The sequence below is a fragment of the Leptopilina heterotoma genome, unplaced genomic scaffold (genome assembly GCF_015476425.1).
Source record: "Leptopilina heterotoma isolate Lh14 unplaced genomic scaffold, ASM1547642v1 Lhet_113, whole genome shotgun sequence".
Taxonomy (NCBI): domain Eukaryota; kingdom Metazoa; phylum Arthropoda; class Insecta; order Hymenoptera; family Figitidae; genus Leptopilina; species Leptopilina heterotoma.
In genome coordinates this window covers 922,956-947,133 of record NW_025110832.1, presented here as the reverse complement: position 1 = coordinate 947,133, position 24,178 = coordinate 922,956, and the positions used below count along the sequence as shown (strand labels likewise).

Sequence of the window (24,178 nt, the reverse complement as noted above, 5' to 3'; positions counted from 1 at the left end):
CGAATCTTTAAAACCTCTTTTATGAGGAATCATGGTATGAATTTTGCCTTCAAGAAATTGTTACGAACTCTGTTTTAAGGTTGTTCTACATGATAGTGCTATTAACTAAAATCGTATTAACTTTGCTATAATTTCACGACTCGTTATTGTCTAGTCAGCAATCTGCTTTTAATGAAAAAATAAAAATGAGTAAAAAGCTTCGATGCTTAAAAAATTTTTTGTCTAATCCAGTTAGTATGTTGTTTTAGTGAAATTATTATAACAGATTCAAAATATGTGACGTTCCACTGTGGAAGTGATCTTACCTGCAGCTTCTCACCGTGAAAGGTGCGGCACATATTAAAGGTGGGTTGTCATGTCACAGGGGCCCAACAATTTTGACCATTTCTAATATTTAAAAAATTATTTTCTTTCTTTCAATTATCCCTTTGTTTGGAAGAATTTGTCAAGTCGAAGGACTCCCAAACTGTTGGTTCGCCCAACATAACTTAAATATCTTTTAGCACACTTTATTTATAATTAGACATAGTTTCTATAAGTCTTCAAAGGTAAAAATTTCAAATTTAATTTATAATCACTTGAAAGTTGACGTAATAAATGTAAATAATCTTAATATGTGACTGTCCACGAGAAAACACGGCTTAGCTCTACTCTCTAAATCTGAATCAGCGAAATTTCACTGATTCTCAGCGATAAGTATGCCACTATTTTAAAACAGCGTATATGCGCTAATTAATCAGTGAAGTTTCACTGATTATTTAGTGAAATTTCACTAATTCACAGCGCATATACGCTAATTGAAATAGTGGCATACTTATCGCTGATTCAGATTTAGAGAGTAAAAAATCAATTTTGATTTTTTTTATGCTAATCGATAGATTTTATATTGCTTTTTCAAATGCAAAAATCAAAAGTTGTAAATTGTCAATTACTTTTGACAATACAACGTTTTAAAGATGTTATATTGTATGCATTCCTTCGTTCTGATTCTATACTTCAATCACTCGCCCTGTGAAAGCTAAGCCCTGTTTTCTCGTGGACAGTCACATATGTGGACGTCCACATGAAAGGGCCCATTTTGGCACTATTGGAGTTATCTATGTGGGCGTATTCCTGGTAAAATTTGGAAAATTTTGAGTGGTCTTAGAACTTTTTTGGTTAAAAATTCGCTGAGTTATAGAATTTCAAACTTTAGAACGCCAAAAACCTCATTTCGAGAAAAACGGAATTAAAGATTGCGATATACCAACTAATTGTTGTATCTCTGGTTCTTCTTGGAAGTTATTCACATAAGAATTGTTTCCAGTTCAGGGCACCTTGAAGATAAAAAACCAACAGGTTTTAAATTTTTAAACCCCCCCCCCCCTTCTTAATTTTGAAAATACGAAAAATGGACAATATGGGCCCTTTTCTAAAAAGGACAGTTTTTCTATTAAAAAACCATTTTTTTACAAGATTAATGATTAGATACAATTTTATTGTGTCATTTGAAGAAAAAGAATAGATATTAAACTTATTTAAAATTTTTTGACAGTCTCTATTTGTATGAAAAAATTGACGCAATATCCAAATTTTCATTTCGAGAATTACGAAAAAAAAGACTCTAACATCAATATCTCTGGTTCTTCTAGGAAGTTATTCAGATAAGAATTGTTTACAGTCCAGGACACCATAGAGATGAAAAATCAAGAGGTTTTAAATTGTTCCACACCTCCATTTTTAAAAACGGATTACTTTTGCAAATGACCGACAAAATGGGCCCTTTTTATTTTTCTAAAGAACCAATGAAATCAAACAGTTAAAGTATCGATAAATTAATGAAAACCGCATGATTCGACTTGTCAAAACATGTAGATTGATAATAAAAAATAAAAAAAAAATTAAGATTTTGCTTCAAAATTACTAAATTGCGATTATCTCGAAAACTAGAACCGACAATATGGGCCCTTTTCATGTGGACGTCCACATATGTGGAAATTATTTTATTTTTATTGTCTAATTTTATTAAATATTGTTTATTTATTTACTTACCAATTCTAGCAAATCCCCTCTCCTTTGCTACCCTTATTTCTGCCTGAAATGTGCATCCAAAACCTATAAATTGAAATTCGATAAGTGTTAAAAAATGTATAAATAAAACAAACTTTTCATTACTTCTACAATTTGAACCTTCAAAAATTTTAATTATTAAAGAAGCAAATTTTGAAGGGGGCGATTCGTAAATTAAAACCTTATAGTAATGAAGGCATATAGATAGATTAATACCTAACATTACACTGTCAGCAGCAACCTCAAAACCCCTTGATACAAAGTTTCATAAAAATCTATCAAATTTAAAAATTTCGGTCTGTCATATTGGAAATTTGGCATTATAGTTTCGTAATCAGAAACTTCGAAAACATTTTTTGACAAAAATGTAAGAATTTCATTTTTGGGGAGGTTAGAATTTTTATTTTTTACCCGTTGCATATAGTTTTGCAAATCCACTCTCTAAATCTGAATATGTGAAAATTCACATATTTGTACGTTATAAGTCGTCTTCTCGATCAATAAGTGCATATACACTTATAATAAGTGAAATTTCACTCAGAATAAGTGAAAAATTCACTTATTTATAAGTGTATATGCACTTATTGATCGAGAGGACGACTTATAACGTACAATAAGTGAAATTTCACATATTCAGATTTAGAGAGCATGTAAGAGGTTGTTCAAAAATGTAAAATTAGCTTAAATAAAAACTGATGTTAAAAAAATTTTGAAAATTGTAAAGAGAAGATAAATTTTAATATTATATTTAAGGGCATCCGGGAAAAATCGAGCCCAAAAAGTGTTTTCCCGCGTGTCGTCTCACTCCTAAATAATTAGAGATATTTAGTTCCGATTTATCATGATAATTAGGGGAATTCGTGATGATAAAGAATATTCTCGAAATTTGCAAGTAATTTTTAAAATAAATATTGAAAAACGAAATTACAAAAGTTGGATTTTGGGCGAAAGAGAGAGACAATATGGCGGCGAGACACAGACAAGTGGATCTATGTGTCAGTGGTCAAGGAGGTGGCGCCAATTCTCGGAAGTGGTCGCGACTCGAACTGAGGAAATGTATTAATCTCAAATTACTCCACTTTCAATCGTTAATAAAATAATTTCCTCGCAAAATTATTGCAAAAACGGAGAGGGCCGCTCCTCGGAGAGTCTTCCTCTATCACCCCTCCAAATATGAACCCGAAATATTTTATCCTCTCAAAATGAGACGTCTATACTGAACCGTAAAAAAACCCCTTTTTCCGTATATTTAAACAATTTTTTTCAATAATTATTTATCAAAATTTCTCTAAAATCCGAGAGGACCGCTGGTCCCAGAGCATTTCTCTATATTTACCAAAAAATCCCGACTCAAAATATTCTTTTCTTTTTAAATGAGACGTCTATCACGAAACCAGTATTATTTCCCGGATGCCCTTAATTCAATTTTTTTTTCTAAGCTTATTTTACAATTTTGAACAACCTCTCGCATGCGTTAACAAAAATATGCGATGGGTGAAAAAATCAAAATTCTAACGTCTTCAAAAATTAAATTTTCTCTCGCATTAGAAATGTTATTATTTACCTTAATAATTTTTTAAAAGGTGTATTATCTTTAGTTGAATTTCTATATTTAAATAAAATTATCCAACATTTTGTTATTCAGAAAACTAATTTTTTATCGATAAATTATGAAAATTATAAATAAAAATGAAATATAAAAAACACTTATAACGTTTCGACAGACCAGTTTTCCTCTTCAAAAACTAAACAAATTTTATTAACAAACAGTTTGAAAAGCACAAATTTTTTTTAAATATTAAAAATATTAATGTGTCAAGATTTTCATTTTAGTACTATTTCGAACCAATGTGTATCGGTCCCTTCGATAAATCGTTATGCAACCGCTCATCAAAAGTTCAGGGCTCACTTCGAGTTGCCGTGATTCAGGGGTTTTTGTCACTTTGGTCTCAACCACTAAAGTCGTTTTGTAGATATATAAACTTTCTAACCGGAAATAAGTTAAATACCCAGGTGCGAATTTAGGTTGGCCGCCAGAGTTTGAAGGTTGTACCAAGGTTGGCCAAATTCTGGGCCATGGCTGGCCTGATGGTTAGCAATACTTTGGAAAACATAGTTTAAAAAACTTATGATTTTTGGTCGGTCAAACTTCGAGACATGGTCAAACTATAAGAAACGTAGTTGAAAATATTTAAATTTCTTGGTTGGCTAAACTCTGGGCCATGTTTGGCCCGATGGTTGTCACAATTACCTAGATGCCTAGATGATTATTTTCATTATTATATATTGATGAAAAAACATCGCCTAAAAGGAGACGAGATAAAATCTACAATGTTTAATTAATTAATTTTTTTATTATTTGTAGATGTTTTACTCATTAAAAAATTGAGCAATTGAGAGAAGACTAGAAATTTCTAGCTCTAACTACTGTTTATGAAAAAATAACAAAAATTAATTGTTTAAACAATTAAATAAATTGTTATAGTTTTTTTGTACATAAGAAACACTTAAACATTATTTTAATAGGTTTTTTGATATTCCTCTGATATTCTTTTATATTCCCGCGTCAAAGGACCGCTGCGCGTGACGTCACATGCAAATGACGTCCTGCTCGGGATAAACAATGTTTAAATAAGGCAGTTGTCCAAGCCGTGCCATTTTTTTTCTCAATGGAATATTACTCAGTGGTAATCAAAGAATAAGGACTATTTTTTTCATTTTAAAATTCGATTGCGAACATGGTTTTTTGCTAATTTGTTATAAATAAATAATTTTTTTATTTATTAAATTTCAATATTTTTTTACGAAAAAAATGTTATTCAAAACTTTGACTCAAATAAAAAAGAATGCCTCTTGGATCATTAAAATCGGTTAACAAGTTTCTTTTTAATTAATTTTTAAAAAAAAGTGTTTAAGAACTTTAATTGTTTATAATAATAACAAAAAAATTTTTTTTGGCAAATCCTTTGATATAGTGTTCTTTTTACATATATAAAAGACTGTAGAAAAAACAACAGTTTGGCGAAAAATTCTTCAAAAATTCTTACTCCTCTCTCTCTCTATGACTCTACTTTGACTCCAAAAAGTGTTACAAATTATTTAACAATCCCGATGGGAAATTAACCATTGGTAAATTAATGGACCAATATTGGGAACCAACAGTTCCAATATTGGTCAAATATTGACAACCATTTCTAGAGTCTTGGGATGATCACGACATTGCTATAAGTATAGACAGCCAATATTGGTAAAGTTTGTCAAGAAATACGTTAAATTACAAGGCAAAGAATGGACAAGTGTAATTAAATTATTTCTAACACTACTATATTAAAATACAGAATGTGATAAAAATTGGGTAATGATGATATATTTGTCAGTCGCCGATTTTTTGAAAATTTGCATACATGTATTAGTTCATCAGAAAATATTTCACACCTGGGACACATTTCGCGCCAATCGGGCCACCATTCTCTCCAAAATTGAGAGATTTCAAAATTATTGCTCTGTATGAACATATGTGACGCGACACGAGAAAAGGGACCTATCGCCGCAAAAGAGAATTTTACAGGGAGAGCGTTTAAAGCGACGCCATGCGCGGAAAACCCGTGTATTTACGCGTACATGCTTAACTTTCGGGCTTTATATTATTAACACTATTTAAGTTTTTCAACTTTTGATTTTTTCACGTGAAAGAGCAAAGAATAATCTGTCGAATAGCACCATAATCTCAAAATCGATTTTTTTAACGATAGGTCCCTTTTCTCGTGTCGCGTCACATATTTATTACTAAAGAATAGATTTTAGAATTGGGAAAAAAGAAGAAACGTATTTTTTGTTGTCGGTAAAGAAAATGATATAATTTTTAAACATTTGGTACAAAAGAATTTTTGAGGTCGCTGATGACGAATTTGAGGTTAGATTTGCGAAATTCAAAATTGAATTCAATTTAAAATTTTTAAAAGCAGACTTAAGATTCTTAAACAACAACCCCAGAAATTCTTTGATGCAATAAGATTTAAAAATTCCATTAATATTAAAAGAAAACAAATTTTATCAAAGTAAATCAGATTTCATCAGTATACGCAAACAAATTATCAAAAAACTAAAATTTTTTAAAATTAGATCGCCATATTGGATCCGCCATTTTGAAATTTTTAAAAACATACTTCAGGTTCGCAATTAGCGACCTCAAAAAACTTTGATTTGATACAAAGATTTATCAAATTAAATTTTTTTTTTAATTTTCAAAAACTGCAATCACAGATTTGAAATCAGCGCCTCCTATAAACCCTCTCTTTACCCGGTTTTAGAAAAATCGTTGAAACTATTCCTGGATTAATCAAATTCACTCCCAAAAATTATTAAGGCTGGTTTCTACCTCTAAAAATGATTTTGGATGAATATGAAAAAACAGGTACACTGTAAAAAAAGGGAGTTAAATTTTAACTCCCCCGGGGGGTCTATAAAAGTCGCACCCATTGGGGAGTTAATGCCAGGGGAGTTAAATAAAGAGAGTTAAAATTTAACACCCAAATATGCTAACTCCCCATGTAAAAAAAAACTCGCGCGGGTGTTGAATGAAGGGAGTTAGAAATTAACTCTCTTTTGGAGTTGATTTTTAACTCGAAAAATTTCACTTCCAACTCCCGAGTCCGTTAACTCCCTAAATTTTTTACAGTGTATAAAATATTTTCCAATAAACTATCATGTATGCAAATCAAAGTTTCAAAAAAATCGGCATCTGACAGTTGCCTATATTATAGTGTTACTTGTTATAGTTTAGAGATACATATATAGGAGTCTCTTCTTATATAGAACTGATGAAACAACTTGTTAGTGAGTGAAAGAAGCTCCTGCTTCTTTCTGTATGAGGAAACTCTTGCATCTTTATACTTAAAGAGAAATATCGTTTTTTTCTTATTTTTATCACATTCTGTTTCTAATAGAATGTTAGAAATAATGTAATTACTTGTCCTTTTTTTATTGTAAATTTAATTTATTTTCTGATAAATTTTTGCTATGTGTTGGTATTTATTAAGCAGTATGGTTTTAAACGTTGGCCCAACATTTATAACTAAGGAATAACTAAACATTAATTAAAGTATCAGTAAATAATTACAACCCAATGGGAAATTTACAACTGGCGTAGTACTGCGCCAGCACTGGCAGCACTGGCGGCAAGGCTGAGAGCCAGCACTGGCATAACTCTGGGATGATAACGCCGTCTGGCGCTGCCGAAGTACTGTCTGTCAGTGCTGCCAGACAGCGCTGGCGCAGCACTGGACCAGTGCTGGCTGAGAATATTGCCGCAATAAATGCCGTATTGTTATTAATTAGTCGTAAATTCATAATTATAAATAATTTAACAACAAAATGGTAAATAATATTAATAAATAGTTATTATTCATAAAATATTTCTCTTCTTAAAGAAATTGTATTAAAGATGGAGACTAACAATGGATATAGTAAATGAAGTAGAAAAAATTGTTTATAACATTTAAAAATTAAATAATAAACAATTACAGTAAGTGTGCATTAGATTTTCATATTTTAGTACCTAACGATTGGAATCTAGAAATATCGCAAACCTATGAAAATAAACAAAATTGCTTACGAGGGGAATCGAACCTACGACCTACGGACTAACAGACTAACGCTCTAACCACTATGCTAACGACACATGTGTACAGTAAATTATTAATATCTCAGTATCATTCAGACATACAATTATTGAGTCAAAGATGAGAAAAAAATTGGGACACGTTAGAAATAATAAATTGAAATAAATTAAACTAAATTTTTAAAAATTAAATTAAATTACTTTACTTATTGCATTTAACATTTTACGTAATTCTTAAATTACGTGGTAATTTTTTAATAATTTTTTATTCATAGTAAGAAGTATAATAGTATTTTAATAGGAACCAAATTATTATTGAGATTAAAGTTTAAATTTTGTTTATAATTTTAATTTGTTTAAATAATTTATTATTTACAAAATTAGAAAATTGTGTTAAATTGTTATTATTAAATTTAATAAGAATAAAAAATGAACAACTGAAAAGTAAAATATTAATTTTTTTCAATAAATTTATATTTATAAACATTCATAAACTTTTTTTATAATTTTTTTCAAGTTTATGTCAAAAAAGCAATGTTGGCAAAGAGCGTTGTGAACAATTTTTCTATACTCAGCCAGCACTTGCCGCCGTGGCTTGTCCAAGCTTTGGCGAAACAAAAATTCTGTACTGAGCCAGCACTAATTGTCGAGGCTCGGCTAGACTACGCCGAACAATCGTCTGAGTACTAAGCCAGTGGTGAACATCGGCACTACACTGGCATTTCCCATTGGGTAATTATTGACCATGATCATTATAATGTTGCTCTCTAAATCTGAATAAATAAATAATGCTTGGACAATCCTGCATTTGCTTTGGCAGCCAGAAGTGATCCAATATTGACCATGTCAATGCTTGGCAATGTCGTGATTATCACAAGACTCTAGCAATAGTATTTCACTGTTGATTGCCAATGTTTGCCCATGAAGAGTTGGGAGATAATATATATGGGACTATTATTTAGCCCATGATAATCATTGTCAATTTTCCATTGAGATATTACAGTCGCATGACCTATAGTTTTTGCGACTGCTAAAACCTCTAAATGAAACCTATGTAATACAGCTTCAGTAGGAGGTAAAACTTCATCTCCTGTAATATTATAGGAGATTTTTCATGATATTGAAGAAATATATTACGTGCTACTGAGTTTTTACAATCTGAGGACAGATTGATACTGAAAATTCTACTGACTCTCAAAGTTTTGATATCGAGCAGCTCTTTCTTGCAAATTTTAAGAATGGTTCATCTAGAATGTCCAAGAGTGCACGCGCAAATAGCGTATTTATTAAGTACTATTATACCTTCATTGACGTTGATTGGTGATCGAAAAGTATGATCGAGTTTGCATCTGAATATGACTACGACGACGACGATGATAATAATAATAATAATAATAATAATAATAATAATAATAATAATAATGTAATAATATTCGAATGCCTGGGTGAGATTGCATATTTACAGGTACAGTGACACGCCTGCATGTTTTGTTGTCCCACGTAACGCAGAACAAACTTAACTATCTGTCTGCCGAGAATGAATAGTATGAGAAGGTATGAGAAGGGGGAGGGAAGTTGTAGGACGACGATGAAACTTGTTCTCATTATTATGTTTATATTCGTATGCAGACGCGAGAAAACCAAACCAACCTAACCATGTAGATGAAAGCAAAAAAGATAACGTAGTTCGACTGAACGCATGCTTTATATAGATATAGCGATATAAAAATCTCTATAAAAAGTTAAAAAGTGCCGCCGTCGGAGCTGAGGGGCGACAATGGATGAAATATGCCGCCCTGTTTGACCTTACTGGATATTTTAGGTATCGGGCTCCTTACATCTACATTCTTCATATGCTATACATTGAAACCTTAGTGACCAATTCTATGAATGTATGTTTCTTCATATATATTCATACGCACATATACATTCGCCACAATTCAATGAACCTGCCTGCCTGCCCGTCTATTTCGCAAGCCATATTTTTTTAAAAATTGCTCGAGTTTTTCAAGACAAAACAGTGCAAAATAGAGTTGTTCAACTTATATCATACCACCTTTCGCCTCCAAAAAGATTAGGTGCTTTCTGCAATTTTCGTTCCGTCCCTATCGCGAATATTATAATCTAAATCTTTTTCCGTTCACTAGTTATTTAAAATAATTTGTTTATTTAATTGCCTTCAAATCATCAGAAAAAAGTCGGCGTTCATGTTTCCTCAAAAAGTACCAAATAACAACAAATCTTTATTTTTTAATAGAAGATATAAAAATTTCAAAGAAATTTCTAGCCACACTGCAAAAACAAGTATGTTGTCCTATAGGATTCATTATAGATTCCTATATTGGGATTCACTTTAGAAATATAATAGGATGACCTATAGTTTGTTGGTAAGGTAGTTGGCTAGTAATATGCGTGCCTTCGTCGATCTCACTATCTCAGGTTCAAATCCCCGTCCAACCAAATTTATTTTCAAAATTTTCTGACATGCTAAAATTTCTAAATAAATCTAAGCTACAATAAATTGTTTAGAATAAATTCTATAAATTTAAAAAAAACATTTATTGTCATACTTATAAAGAATAATTAAATAATTATTATTTGTAAAAATATAAAATTTTTTTATTTTAAATAACTTTTGAAATAAAACAGTCAGTAAAGCAGCCAAACTTTTTGGTTCACAGAAACAAAAGATTCAACAATATTTTTTGATAGAGCCAACTAAACTCTATGATTGAACACTACCCTTTTTTTATGACAACAAAATTTTAGTACTCTCAACAAAAAATGTTCAACAAAACGATTTTGTTAACATTACAATATTATTTTTTTTCTTTGTAATTTGAATGAAGTTTCTAGTGCTTTTATTGTATTTAAAGTGATGTAGTCCATAAAGAAATCAAACAAGTTATAAGCAATAACTGGACAAAAGTCTCAAATGCCTGAAGAAATACAGAAGGACGTTTTTTGTTAGTTATATGGCCTTTTACATAGCAGACACCCAATGCAAAATACAGAAGGTCAATCTGAGAATGGTGTCTATACGAAAATAATTTCCGCCGCGTTCCACTATAGATTTCGTATTCACCGAAGACGGGTTCGAAAGCTAGTTTTGAATAAAGGCAAACCGTCTTTTTTTACTTCGAAGTTCATTCAATTTTATATCCAGCAGTATGTGCCAGTAATGTATAAATTTATCTTAGTGAGAGCCTCAAGCATACATTACTATCGTTATCGTATTTTAATTAAAATTAAATGTCTAATAATGACGTCACCAAGTGGAAAATTTCTCTCTTTATACAGTTTCTTACACATTATAATTATTTTTGTTCTACCAGCACGAAAAGTATGTCATTTCGGGTACTTAGAGCGGGCGCAAAGTAACACATTTCCGCCCGATCACCCTACCGCTCTCGCTTAAAAATGTAAAAATGCATCTCGATTACGTAAAAATCAGTTTTTACTTATAATTAAAGAACAACTTCTTTCACCATTAAAAAAATTTTATCCTCGTACCCTCAATTTCATACTTTCCAAGGAGTTAGTATCCCTTGACACGAAAAGAACTATGTATTGTGTATACTGAAAGAAAAATATGCTACTGGGTAACATAAGGATGGTACTGAATAACATCAAAATCAAAATTTAACCATCTATTTATTTCAGTGTAATGACAAAGAAAACGTTATTAGAGTAACACAGGTTTACAAATTAAAAACTTTTTTTTGCCAATCGAACAAAACAATTTTTTTTCGAATAGTAGGTGTTTTTTGAGTAAGAAAATCATAGTTTTAATTTTTTTCCCTCGTGCAGTTTTTCTGTAGCTTCAAATTTTGCATTTTCGAGGTGCGACGCCACTTAAACTTACCTGTAGGAAAATTAGCTTGTCAAAATATAATAAATGAGGTATCATTGGAAAGGTTATTAAATTACCTTTCGATCCATAGGTCACAGAATAAAATTCAACAAAAATTGAGAGAGTTACAGTCGATTAAAGATGAAATTTCATGACAATTTTGATGATTTTTAGACATTTGAGTAACTTCTACTATTTTTTTCTACATCAAACAGGAAAGAATGTTTAGGTTTTAATTTTTTTATTGATAGACTATATCATTACACAAATTTTGAGCCCTTGTGGACCTTGATTGGATTAAAAATGACAATTCTACACTAAATTTAGTGAACGAAACTACATTCTTCATTTTTAGTAACCCTTAAACATTTGCAGCAAAAATTGAAGTAATAAAATTTAGTTAAGCTCTAAAGTTACTAAAATCACTAATAAAGGATTTCTGAAATCGTAGATTTCGAATCCAGTGTTAGTTTTCTAAATTTCAAAATAGCGGATCCAATATGGCGGACAAGTTTTTAAAAATCGATTAAATTCGTCTTAAATTCGTTACTCGGGGGTTTTCGGGGTCGCTGATTACGAATCTGATTACGGATTTCGAAAATTGAAAAGGATGGATTCATAATGGTGAACGAGTTTTTTAAAATCCATCGAATTCGCACCTATTGGATCCGCCATTTTTAATTTTTGAAATCTGACATCAGATTCGTAATCAGCGACCCTGAAAACCCCCGAGTAACGAATTTAAGACGAATTTAATCGATTTTTAAAAACTTGTCCGCCATATTGGATCCGCCATTTTGAAATTTAGAAAACTAACATTGGATTCGAAATCTACGATTTCAGAAATCCTTTATTAGTGATTTTAGTAACTTTAGAGCTTAACTAAATTTTATTACTTCAATTTTTGCTGCAAATGTTTAAGGGATACTAAAAATGAAGAATGTAGTTTCGTTCACTAAATTTAGTGTAGAATTGTCATTTTTAATCCAATCGAGGTCCACAAGGGCTCAAAATTTGTGTAATGATATAGTCTATCAATAAAAAAATTAAAACCTAAACATTCTTTCCTGTTTGATGTAGAAAAAAATAGTAGAATTTACTCAAATGTCTAAAAATCATCAAAATTGTCATGAAATTTCATCTTTAATCGACTGTAACTCTCTCAACTTTTGTTGAATTTTATTCTGTGACCTATGGATCGAAAGGTAATTTAATAACCTTTCCAATGATACCTCATTTATTATATTTTGACAAGCTGATTTTCCTACAGGTAAGTTTAAGTGGCGTCGCACCTCGAAAATGCAAAATTTGAAGCTACAGAAAAACTGCACGAGGGAAAAAAATTAAAACTATGATTTTCTTACTCAAAAAACACCTACTATTCGAAAAAAAATTGTTTTGTTCAATTGACAATTTCACTGTAAACCAGTGTAATCAATTGTATTCTTTTAATAATTAGTAGAACCAATTCAAAGTAAATCCCACCCAATAGATTTAAGTTTCAGAGCAATTAAATAAAACGGTGGATTATGACGAATTTCTGTGGAAGAGACTATTCTCTTCCTACTAAACTATGGTCTGGCTTTAAACTTCGTATAGGAAAAACTCCCTGGGATTTCGCTTACACGACCTATATCGTTAAATGTATTCCCTTAATCTATTTTTTCTTGGTTCTTGCAAGAGAATCCTTTGCCTCTTCGAGGGCTAATCTGAAAACTCTGCATGCTCTAATTCCGTCGATATGGTTTGTCTTCACCTTGTAACAGAACTTTTCTTTGCATAAAAAGCAGCTTGCACTCTACTTACAAACTGCGAATTTATAATCGACTTCTCCGCACTTGAAGCACGCAGTCGAACGGTTCCGCAATTTTACAAGTTTTGCCCATGTAGCCGAATCTGAGACTTCGGTAACAACGTGCCACCTAGACTATTTTTCGAAGTAGGCAGCACATAAAACCAATTTTAATGTGCCTTACTCCTCCGGCCTTTCCATTTCCTCTTGGACAGTAACTACAACTGCGAGCTTCATTCCATGGTGGTTAGGTCCTCGGACCCTCACCTATCTGCATCTTGATTTTCTAAAGGTGCTTATATACCTCCGGTACTTTGGTCAAGCAATTCGATTTGATGAATTTTCATGGTCGTATCACTAAATTTGATTGGCAAATATTCCATTTTCACTTAAGAGTTAGTAAAAATGGAATATTTATCACTGCCAATGAAATGTAGTGATACAACCATGAAAATTCGTCGAGTCGAATTGCTTGACCAAAATACCAGAGGTATATAAGCACCTTGATGGTTTCTGTCAATACTTGTTGGACCTCGTCTACCTGGGTAAGGCAATCCAAGACGCGGATCTCAAGCACGCCAAAGCTACGTTGGCGGATTCGCTCTCTTCCATTTTTTCAAACTTCTCGGTTCCCGTCTGTAAACTAGATAGTGTTGTCCAAGCGCACATCACTCTTGTCAGTCTGTGTATGCTTTGACTTTGCTTCCTTAATAAGATTCTCCAGAATTTTAAGACCTTATCTTTTATCATCATATTGACGTTATCTTGGGTTTCACAAGATTTGATCCTCTTTACGACTTCCTTCTAAATTCTTTGCAGACATTCTGCTTCTTCTTTCCTTAATGAAACGCAAACACCAGACTCGTTATTTACCTCCGAGGGTTTCGAGCTGTATGAACTTTTCGCACTATTGCTACTTAGCAGACTAGAAGTGCTTCCACATCGCTGTAATTGCTTGACGTCTAATCTTTCAACAATTATCCGTGGCACTGCAAGAAGGTGTACGTCCCCACAATCCGTGCGCAATTGAGCACCAGTCGTAGGACTGATTATTTTCCGTTTCCGGTCTGCTTATATGTGGTACTGAATCTGAATTTTTTATTCTATTCTTGCTGTTTGATGGTTTTGGTCCATCGTGGATTTACAACCAACCTGGCTTACCCTATACACCGTATTCGCCAATAATAATTCTCTATTAGAAAGATTTTCAATGAATCAAAAGTTTCTATTGACTAAACGTTATCTGCTTTGAGGCTACTATGGGACTGGCCCTACACTCTCTGTTTTGTGGTTTCTTGAAAAGTGAGCAGTACCTTTTTCCATTATATTAGCTGAAGTCAAAAGTAGCATTCGTATTTGAGTCAAACTCTGGGATGTGGAGTAGATCAAGTGTTTCTCCACGCAGAAGTGTACGTGATACAAACATGAAGACCGTGTTGGTTATCGACAACAAGGCGGAATTCGTTTGAAGCCTCTCTCGACAATGGCTAAAACTGGTACCGACTTTATAAGAGAGCTAGGTGCTTTTATAGTATAAGATCCGGTATTAAAAAAAAACCTTCATCCTGTTATGACAATCATATGTTAGATAATATATACACTGATTCACTGCAAATGGGTTGTCTAGTTTAATTGCGGTCTGGAAATATTAAATAATATTTATTTTAATGAATTTTTTACGATTATCTTCATCCAATTATTATTCATTAAAATAGAACATTACCTGAAGGAACATGATACAAAGAATTAAAAAAACATATGGGCAATTCCACGTGAGATTTCAGTCGACCTCTTAAAATCAGCCAAAAATATTTTTTTTCTATTCTGTATTGAAAAAAAACAGATACGTATTTTTTTATTATTTTTTTGGAGGCCAAATTTTTGAGTTATGAATTTTCAAAATTTTCGCTTTTTAAATGTAGGTATATTTTTAATGTCAGATAACTCAAAAAATATTGCTTCTTTTCATTTTTTGACAAGAGAAAAAAAGTTTTGTTTTTCTCTCTACTTTTGAATAATCATAACAACAAATTTTTTTTTCATTTTTTATTAGAAAAATAAAAAAATTTTATAAACAAATTAATTTTTTTAACTTTGGGTATGATAAATTTTTAATTTTCTTTTTTTAAAACATACCTGGAAATGATAAGAAGGTTTTGCAAAAAGTTTCAGAGTGGGCCTGACAAGTTTGATGGGTCCAAAAAAATAATTAAGCTCTCCGTGCAGGTCGCACGCACGTGGCACAATTTGATTTTTTTACAATTTATTATTAAAAATTGTTTAGAGCCTAAAAATTCAATAATAATCAAAATCCGATAAAATTTGTAGGCTCTAGACAATTTTTAATAATAAATTGTAAAAAAATCCCATTGTGCCACGTGCGTGCGACCTGCATGGACAGCATAATTATTTTTTTGGACCCATCAAACTTGTCAGGCCCACTCTGAAACTTTTTGCAAAACCTTCTTATCATTTCCAGGTATGTTTTAAAAAAAGAAAATTAAAAATTTATCATACCCAAAGTTAAAAAAAATTAATTTGTTTATAAAATTTTTTTATTTTTTTAATAAAAAATAAAAAAAAAAATTTGTTGTTATGATTATTCAAAAGTAGAGAGAAAAACAAAACTTTTTTTCTCTTGTCAAAAAATAAAAAGAAGCAATATTTTTTGAGTTATCTGACATTAAAAATATACCTACATTTAAAAAGCGAAAATTTTGAAAATTCATAACTCAAAAATTTGGCCTCCAAAAAAATAATAAAAAAATACGTATCTGTTTTTTTTCAATACAGAATAGAAAAAAAATATTTTTGGCCGATTTTAAGAGGTCGACTGAAATCTCACGTGGAATTGCCCATATGTTGCCTACTTTTTCTTCAGCACAACTATGATGTTGCCTGATATTAACGAATGAACAACCGTTATAAATGTACTCTATTCAGGTATTTCATCAATTTTGTAATGAAAAAAAGGCTTCTCTATTTCCTACCCGATATTAAGTTGACCTAGAAAAAGTTGGTTTACATCTCTAACGGATTGTCTGGATTTTAGGTGTTAAGTTCCAAGAATGAGCGTTAACATAACTTAAGTGAGCCCCTTGGTAGAGGGCGGGAAATCTCAATCCAAATCCCTTGTGTTCCTGCAGACCACCGCCCTAGTTGAGGACCGTAACTCACTCTCAACCACTGATAAAGGGGAAATGGAAAAACGCTTTCGAAAGCATTGAATTCTTTACCTTTGCAAGATAAACGATGCTCGTAAATACTAGAAGACTGGTGCTTGATGAGATGGAGTGATTAGTCTCTTTAAAGAGTATCCTCTTTAGCAGGCTCTTACTTCAAGCGATGGAATACGAATACTGCTTAACTAATTATTCAAAGACTGGTCAAACACTGCTAGCGTAACTTTGCGGGCCCCATTCGAACTAGGCGACAACAAGGCAAGTATGATGCATACTTCCTAAGGTTCCTCGAGTGTGTTAAGCCTTCCCAGTGGGCACACTTGTTCAAAAGACGTCCTAAGGATGTCTTTTTGCGGACGTTTTTTGGACTTGTACAAAAAGACGTCCTATACATGTTCTATGTCTTGGCCATTAGATGTCTTTAAGGTGTCTAAAAGACGTCTTTTCCATTCAACATTTGAAAACAGAAAAATTTCCATAAATAGAAAATATTATTTTCTAAGTTCAACTTGGACTTAGAAATTCAGGAATGTAAAATTCATTGGAATTTTTCTAAGTTAAATTCATTTCATTGACGTGTGATCGTTAACTTTGTAGAGGTTCATATCTGTCTTCAACGGCTGAGGTGCTTAAGGCGCAGTGCTTCAAGCCCAAGGTATCCAAATTCGATCCCAGCTTCGTAGGAATTTTTTCATTATTTCTCCACATTTTAGAAAAAATAAAATTAAACTTAAAATAAATTTAATACAATATTACTGAGTTTCAACTTAGAAAATGTTATAAAAGAGATGTTTATTTAAAATCTGAAGGAATGTAAAAAGGTTTATGTCTTTTAGTTTATGTCTTTTAGACGTCCAAAAGACGTCTTTAAGACGTACTTTAGACGTCCTTTCTTAAGTCTTTTAGACGACTTTTGGACGTCTTTTGGACCAGACATAGAACGTCTTTTAGTTGTCTTTTTGATGACTCAGAGACATTACCATCATTGTCTCCGAATTGTCCGCGGACAAAAAAGGACGTCTTTAAGACGTCCCTGTGCCCACTGGGTTAGTGGATTGTTTACAGCGGAGTTCAAACTCTATTGCAAGACAGTGTTTGCAATCATAAGCTTGCATATATCATATCTTCTAGGTGTCAATGTTTATATTATCTAACATAAAATGTTTGACATCAAATAACAGATGAGGGTATGACTTTCGTTAAGTTTCTTCTGACCATCCTATTGATGGCCTATAAGACAATACCTTGAGACTGCTGCGGTTCAATTTTTGGCGCGTGATTGTTCCAAAAGTTTAACAGCTACTAAGCAAACATGGCGTCACCAAAACCGTAGTGGTGACCGCACTTAGATTGTCCCTATATCAACGAAGACAAACTAATTGTAGAGATTTTTGAAAATCAGAGACAATTTACACTTAAACCAATTCATTTTGCTGTAAATCTGTTGGACCCAAAATGTAACAGCAAATACTTAAGAACAGAAGAATTCGTTATTGCAGTGGAATTTATTCACGATCGAGCATGCTACTTATATACAGAAGAATCTCAAACAGTCACAGACATCATGACAGACCTCGCTTTATATCGAAACAACGAGAATCTTTATAGTAAACCATACATTCGCAAGACTATTGAGACATTAGATCCTATCACTTGGTGGAAAGTGAATTTTATGGGAACGCCATTAAGCTCTATTGCAATTGATATTCTAGGAATGCCTTCGACTTCAGCAGCCACCGAACGAAGTTCGGAACTTGAAATAAATGAATAATATGATTCCTTTTTGTGCTAAAATATATGTATTTATACTAATAAAAATAATAAATATACATTATTTAAAGAAATAAAGTTAAATTCTCAATATTCTCTTAAATTCTCTTATATTCTCTTAGAAAAATTAAATTACCGTAATTTCTTTGAGAATATTACCCCAACTTAAATTCTCGAGAATTTAAGAACACTATCGAGATATATCGAGCGGGAGGTTTGACGTATATGTGTACTGTCGGTAAAGATGGTTGTACTCAAGGGAGGTTCTCTACAGAGCCTTCCAATTCTATAACTCGCCCGACGCTCGGGCTGGTTTCTCTAACGACAGTCGGGGCTGTAAAAAAAATAAAAAAATGAAAGTTGAAATTTTTAATTTTTAAATACACTACCATACAAAGCATAAAAATGCGCAACTTTTTTTCCTTTGACATTTTTTTCTAGGAATTATATTGTCAATAATAATGGACAAAAACTAAAAAATTGTGATTTTTCAATTTAATTAAATTTTGAAATATAAATCGTCATATTTTGAACAAATCTGCATGAAATTAATTGATATTTGGTACACTTACTCATTCAGGTCTATAGATGACGACAAAATGATAAAAAATTTAAAAAAAGCTATTGTTTTTTTATTTTGTAATAAAAATAGTGGTGTGTCGGTAAAAACGGTTTCTCAACTTCAATGAAAAAAATTATGCGGTGAAGTTTCAAGTTAAAGGAACTTTCAGTGAGAAAGTTGCTTATTAATATGTAATGAAGTTTTGTAGAAGTTTTTAGACTGATTCATTCAAAATTAAGCGAAATATGGACTTTTTACCAAAATGCTCTACGCCGCGTATTGACAAATTTCGCCGCTGTGTGAGCCGCTGTGTCAATGGCGTAGTGTACACGGCGTATTTGTAAACAAAAAACATGTGAGTCAAAAATTGTTTTAGATAAAATGCTAAAGGGTTTTTAAATTGTGCTTATTTTATAGATTGACAACAAAAGTTTTTAGTTTTTATGTTTCTTTAGTGTTTTATTTTCGTGGCAAAGAATTTACAACGAAATAAGCTCAACGTATTTTTACGTCTACGTTTTGCATCATGTCCAAATCGAAAACTAGTAAAAAAACTTAATAAATACATAATTTTTTATTTTAATGTAATAAATAAATAAATAAAATTTTAATTTAATTTTAATCATTAATTTTTTTATTAATTCATAATTATTAAAAAATCACATAAAAAAACACAAAAATAAAATAAATATATAAAATTAAACAATAAAACCTGAAATCAATTTAAAAAAATAATGTTTTACTGTAAAATATATTGTATTAAATTATTATTCAGTATTATTATTACTAAATCATAAATTAATAAAAAAATTATTGTTCATTTTAAGAATTTTAAATTTTATTTATATTTATTTGTTTATTACATTATATTAAAGAATATATATTTATTAAGTAAAGTTAACAAAAAACACATGTTTTTTGTTGACAAATACGCCGTGTTCACTACGCCATTGCCACAGCGGCTCACACAGCGGCGAAATTTGTCAATACGCGGCGTGGCGCATTTTGGTAAATGGTCCATATTTCGCTTAATTTTGAATGAATCAGTCTAAAAACTTCCAGAAAACTTCATTACATATTAATAAACAACTTTCTCACTGAAAGTTCCTTTAACTTAAAACTTCACCGCATACTTTTTTTCATTGAAGTTGAGAAACCGTTTTTACCGACACACCACTATTTTTATTACAAAATAAAAAAACAATAGCTTTTTTTAAATTTTTTATCATTTTGTCGTCATCTATAGACCTGAATGAGTAAGTGTACCAAATATCAATTAATTTCATGCAGATTTGTTCAAAATATGACGATTTATGTTTCGAAATTTAATTAAATTGAAAAATCACAATTTTTTAGTTTTTGTCCATTATTATTGACAATATAATTCCTAGAAAAAAATGTCAAAGGAAAAAAAGTTGCGCATTTTTATGCTTTGTATGGTAGTGTATTTAAAAGTTAAAAATTTCAACTTTCATTTTTTTATTTTTTTTACAGCCCTGACTGTCATAAGAGCATGAAGGAGTATAAGGAGACATATCTCCAATGGGAAAATTTCCTGATATTGACTGTACTTCTCTGCAGTAAAATCGACAGGTACGCGAAAAGTAATAGCCTCATGTTCACTGATAACAGCGCCGCCAAACGGGAGAAATAAGTGCAATTTTACATTTTAAGTATTTTTATCTTTGACAGCTGATTGATATTTAAAGTTAGAGGATCCTCTGAGTGTTGTATTGTAAAATAGATGAACAGAATTAAATTGTTTTATACGTTATATAAATAGAAAGGACTTCAAATAAACAACCAAAAATTCTTTGCATTAAATTCATAAATGTCTGTTGGTAAAAGTATAAAAACTTTTACCCTTACAAAATAGTATATTAAATAAACTTATCATTCTCGGTGCTTTGAAAAAACACTTTTTTCAGAAGCATTTTTATTTGCTTTATAACTAGACATGCAATTTTTTATAAAACAATTCATATTACTATTATTTTATTGTTAAAAAAACTACGTAAACAAAACTTTTATCATGGACAGCACACGGAGAGAAGTTTGAACCTTGTTTGTTTGTGTTGTAACCTAAAATCACGGTGTGATCAGAGTTTTTGACGATGATTTGAAACTTAACCTAGTTTTCGACAAGATGTAGCGCTCTCTGACGGTGACTGTCACCGCCACTTGCGATTTGTGAATGGAAAAACTCTGTGAGATCACTCAGATTTACCGTGATCTTCCCCCTCTTTTAACCTTCTGAATTAGACACTGTCTTTTATGGTTCAAAGTTCTCTCCGTGCATGGAGGGTATATATTTTCTCCTGTAGGGGCGCTAATATCAGTGAACAAATTTCCGGTATGCCAATTTTCGTGCACGGCGATTTTACGCAGTCAAGTACAGTCAATAGGGATACATATACATACTTCTCCTTATACTCCTTCATGCATAAGAGAAACCAGCCCGAGCGTCGGGCGAGTTATAGAATTGGAAGGCTCAGTTTCCCTCTCCTCTGGCAAGAAAACCCATTAGACAAGTGGACAAGGCAAATATGAGCACTTCTAATTCAAAGTCCTGCTGTAAACGCTACTATAGCTTCTAGTATTCAGTTTAGAGCAGAACATTGTAAAAAGTCCTTGGTGTAAAACACTTGTATAACTGAATTTGTAAGGCTTAAAACGGGTGTATAAACAAAGAAATAATAAATTTATATGTTTTCTAGAATGTAGTTATGAATTGTGGGTCAAACCATGTGATAAGAAACTAATAATTGTAATTTGAAAAAGAATGTAAATTTGAAACGTACTTACTTTCTTCTTCCATTTCTTCCAATCTGAAAAACAAAAAATTTATAAATTTGTAAAGATTTTAATTTATAAGTAATAATTTATTAATTAATTTTGTTAGGATCCTGGTGGCACGTGAACTAACTAGAAAATCTCATTAGTAAGAAAACGACGAAGATACATCTATCCTTTATTTACTAATGGGATTTTCTAGTTACTCCACATGCCACCAGGATCCTTGCCGGATCAAGATAAATTATCTTACATAATATTTACTGCACCATCAAATGTGATTTACAGTTTTTATTTTGTAAAAAATATCTAATCTTTATAGTATGATATTTTTGGTCAAGATTTAGTTAACTTATTTGAATGATTTGTAAGGAAAGAATGTAAGTCTAATATAATCAGCGCTCTGCAATTACTGACATCGTCGTAATATAGTGTATAGAAATTGTAAAGTCCAGTGGTAACGTTGTGAAACACTAGGTTTCATTTTAAATCAGACTTAGGATAACAAGAAATTAGATTAGCACATTCCATTTGGAGAGCAAATTGACTACACTCATTCTACCGTCTTCCTTGAACTTTTCAAGTAGTGGTCCCCTTGTCCTGCTCTTTAACTTGCTAGGAATCCGCTCAAGTTATGCTCTGGATTTGCTCTGATCAACCTCGTCTTCCCTCTTAATCTTTTTTCTCCGGTATTTTAATAATTTTGGATTCGATATGCCTCCAGGAGTCCACGTTTTGAGCCATGGTAGACACCATGTTATCGACGTTGATTTTAAAGCCAACTACCGCAAACATGGCCAGTCTATCATGGTTCCATTGCCCGCAAAGAAAGAGAGTTTGCTCCGCGTCATCTACTCAGAATATGAGCTTTTAACCACCGACAAAGTGTGAATTAAAAAACGCTTCTAACAGCAAAAAAAATTCCGGAAGGAAGACTTCCACGCAAAAAGACATGTGCCCAAAAAATTGGAGAAGCAGTAAGTCGCTTTCGTCCTGAATACAACAGTCACAGGAGTCTTGTGCTTCCAGCGGGAATCACGCAAAAGTTCTGCTTTCAAACCGAAGTCTAAATTGCCTAATAATGCATTTAGTAATTCGCTATTTAGACGTTTTCTACGACACGCGATAGGACACGGTTTCAGTAATTATTCGTGGACCACTCAAACGCATTCATCTACAAGGTGAATCTATGGAGAAAAAAGTACATCATTCCACTACTGTCCTCATTACTGGACACATCAGTAAGGCTACGTAATCGGAGAACTGCCCTTGACGGGGGTAAGCTAATTCGAAATTTGTATATATGCTACAAGTCGAGGCCACATTGTGCTTGTGAGAGATCTACATGAGAATTGACCACAGATGCGAGATCTTTTGTCAATCCCCACACATGTTTAGTGAAATTCAAACTTTACATACGTTAGTGTTATGTAAAGATTGTTTACCAGTTTCACGTCCTTTAACCATGAGTCAGTGCCGTTTCCGTTGGGCGATAATTGAAAATCTGACATAACATAGAAATTTTAAAGACCTTCGAACATTCTTAGGCATCAGTGATTTGTATTAAAAGTTGATTTCTTTCGTGTATTTTCATTCCCAAAAATTACAAACATAACTTAAAATTCTTTGCTTCTTAGCTACCTTTCTTCAGAGCGTGTTAGACATGTTAAATTTGAGTATTTAATTTTATATTTGCTGAATAAATAATACTGACGCGTGCAAGTGAACATATTGTTTACTAATTGTTACCGTGAATAGAGAATGAAAGTACTTTTTATATTAATGCACTAAAGTATGGAAATATTGTCTTTTAAATAATTCTTTTTTATAATGAGGAAAATTTATGTTTACAATCTTTAAATTTTACAGTGTAAATCAAATATTTATGCGTTTGCCAAAGTACTCACCATGTAGAGTTGTAGGAAGCGAGCTCACTAATCACTTATCAGGTCCTCTTAAGTGTCCTACGTCTGTAGCACCCCTACGAAAGATAGAAAAATATTAATGTTCCAATACATTATCGGCCTTCATAAGGCAGACAGTGTGCAATGTCATTTATGACATTTCCCAGTGAGCTTAGAGACGTCTAAAAGACGTCCCTTTTTGTCCGCGGATATTCGGGGACAATGATGGTAATGTCTCAGAGTTATCTAAAAACAACTAAGAGACATTATATGTCTGGTTCAAAAGATATCTAAAAGATGTAAAAAAAGACGTCTAAAGTACGTCCTAAAGACGTATTTTGGACGTCCTTTCCACATCCACAGATCTTTTAGACATCTTAAAGACATCTAATGGCCAAGACAGAACATTTTTAGGACGTCTTTTGAACAAGTGTGCCCACTGGGTGAATGCTGTAATCTTATAGATATTATAAATAGAGTGGGGAAGGTATAGGACCGCCCGAAAGTGATGATGAGACGCTGGAAGAGAAAGAAAGTAAATCGAAACCGTAGCTCTGTTCTTCAGTGGTACTGTGTATAATAAAAGAGGACACCCATACGAACTCGGTTCTCTTTCTATTAAGCGGATACTTAGGTCCATGCCTTCCCCACTT

The 24,178-nt window shown here is 32.1% G+C and overlaps 1 long non-coding RNA gene across 1 annotated transcript; it reads right to left on the bottom strand.

Annotated features, from left to right (window-relative positions):
- Window positions 1-2,029: 2,029 nt before the first annotated feature.
- Window positions 2,030-23,918, bottom strand: LOC122506222. Its single transcript, XR_006301987.1, has 3 exons — window positions 23,529-23,918; window positions 21,634-21,656; window positions 2,030-2,094 (listed from the first exon to the last, which is right to left on the bottom strand). It is a non-coding gene; the product is annotated as an uncharacterized LOC122506222 (long non-coding RNA).
- Between the last annotated feature and the right edge of the window lie 260 nt (window positions 23,919-24,178).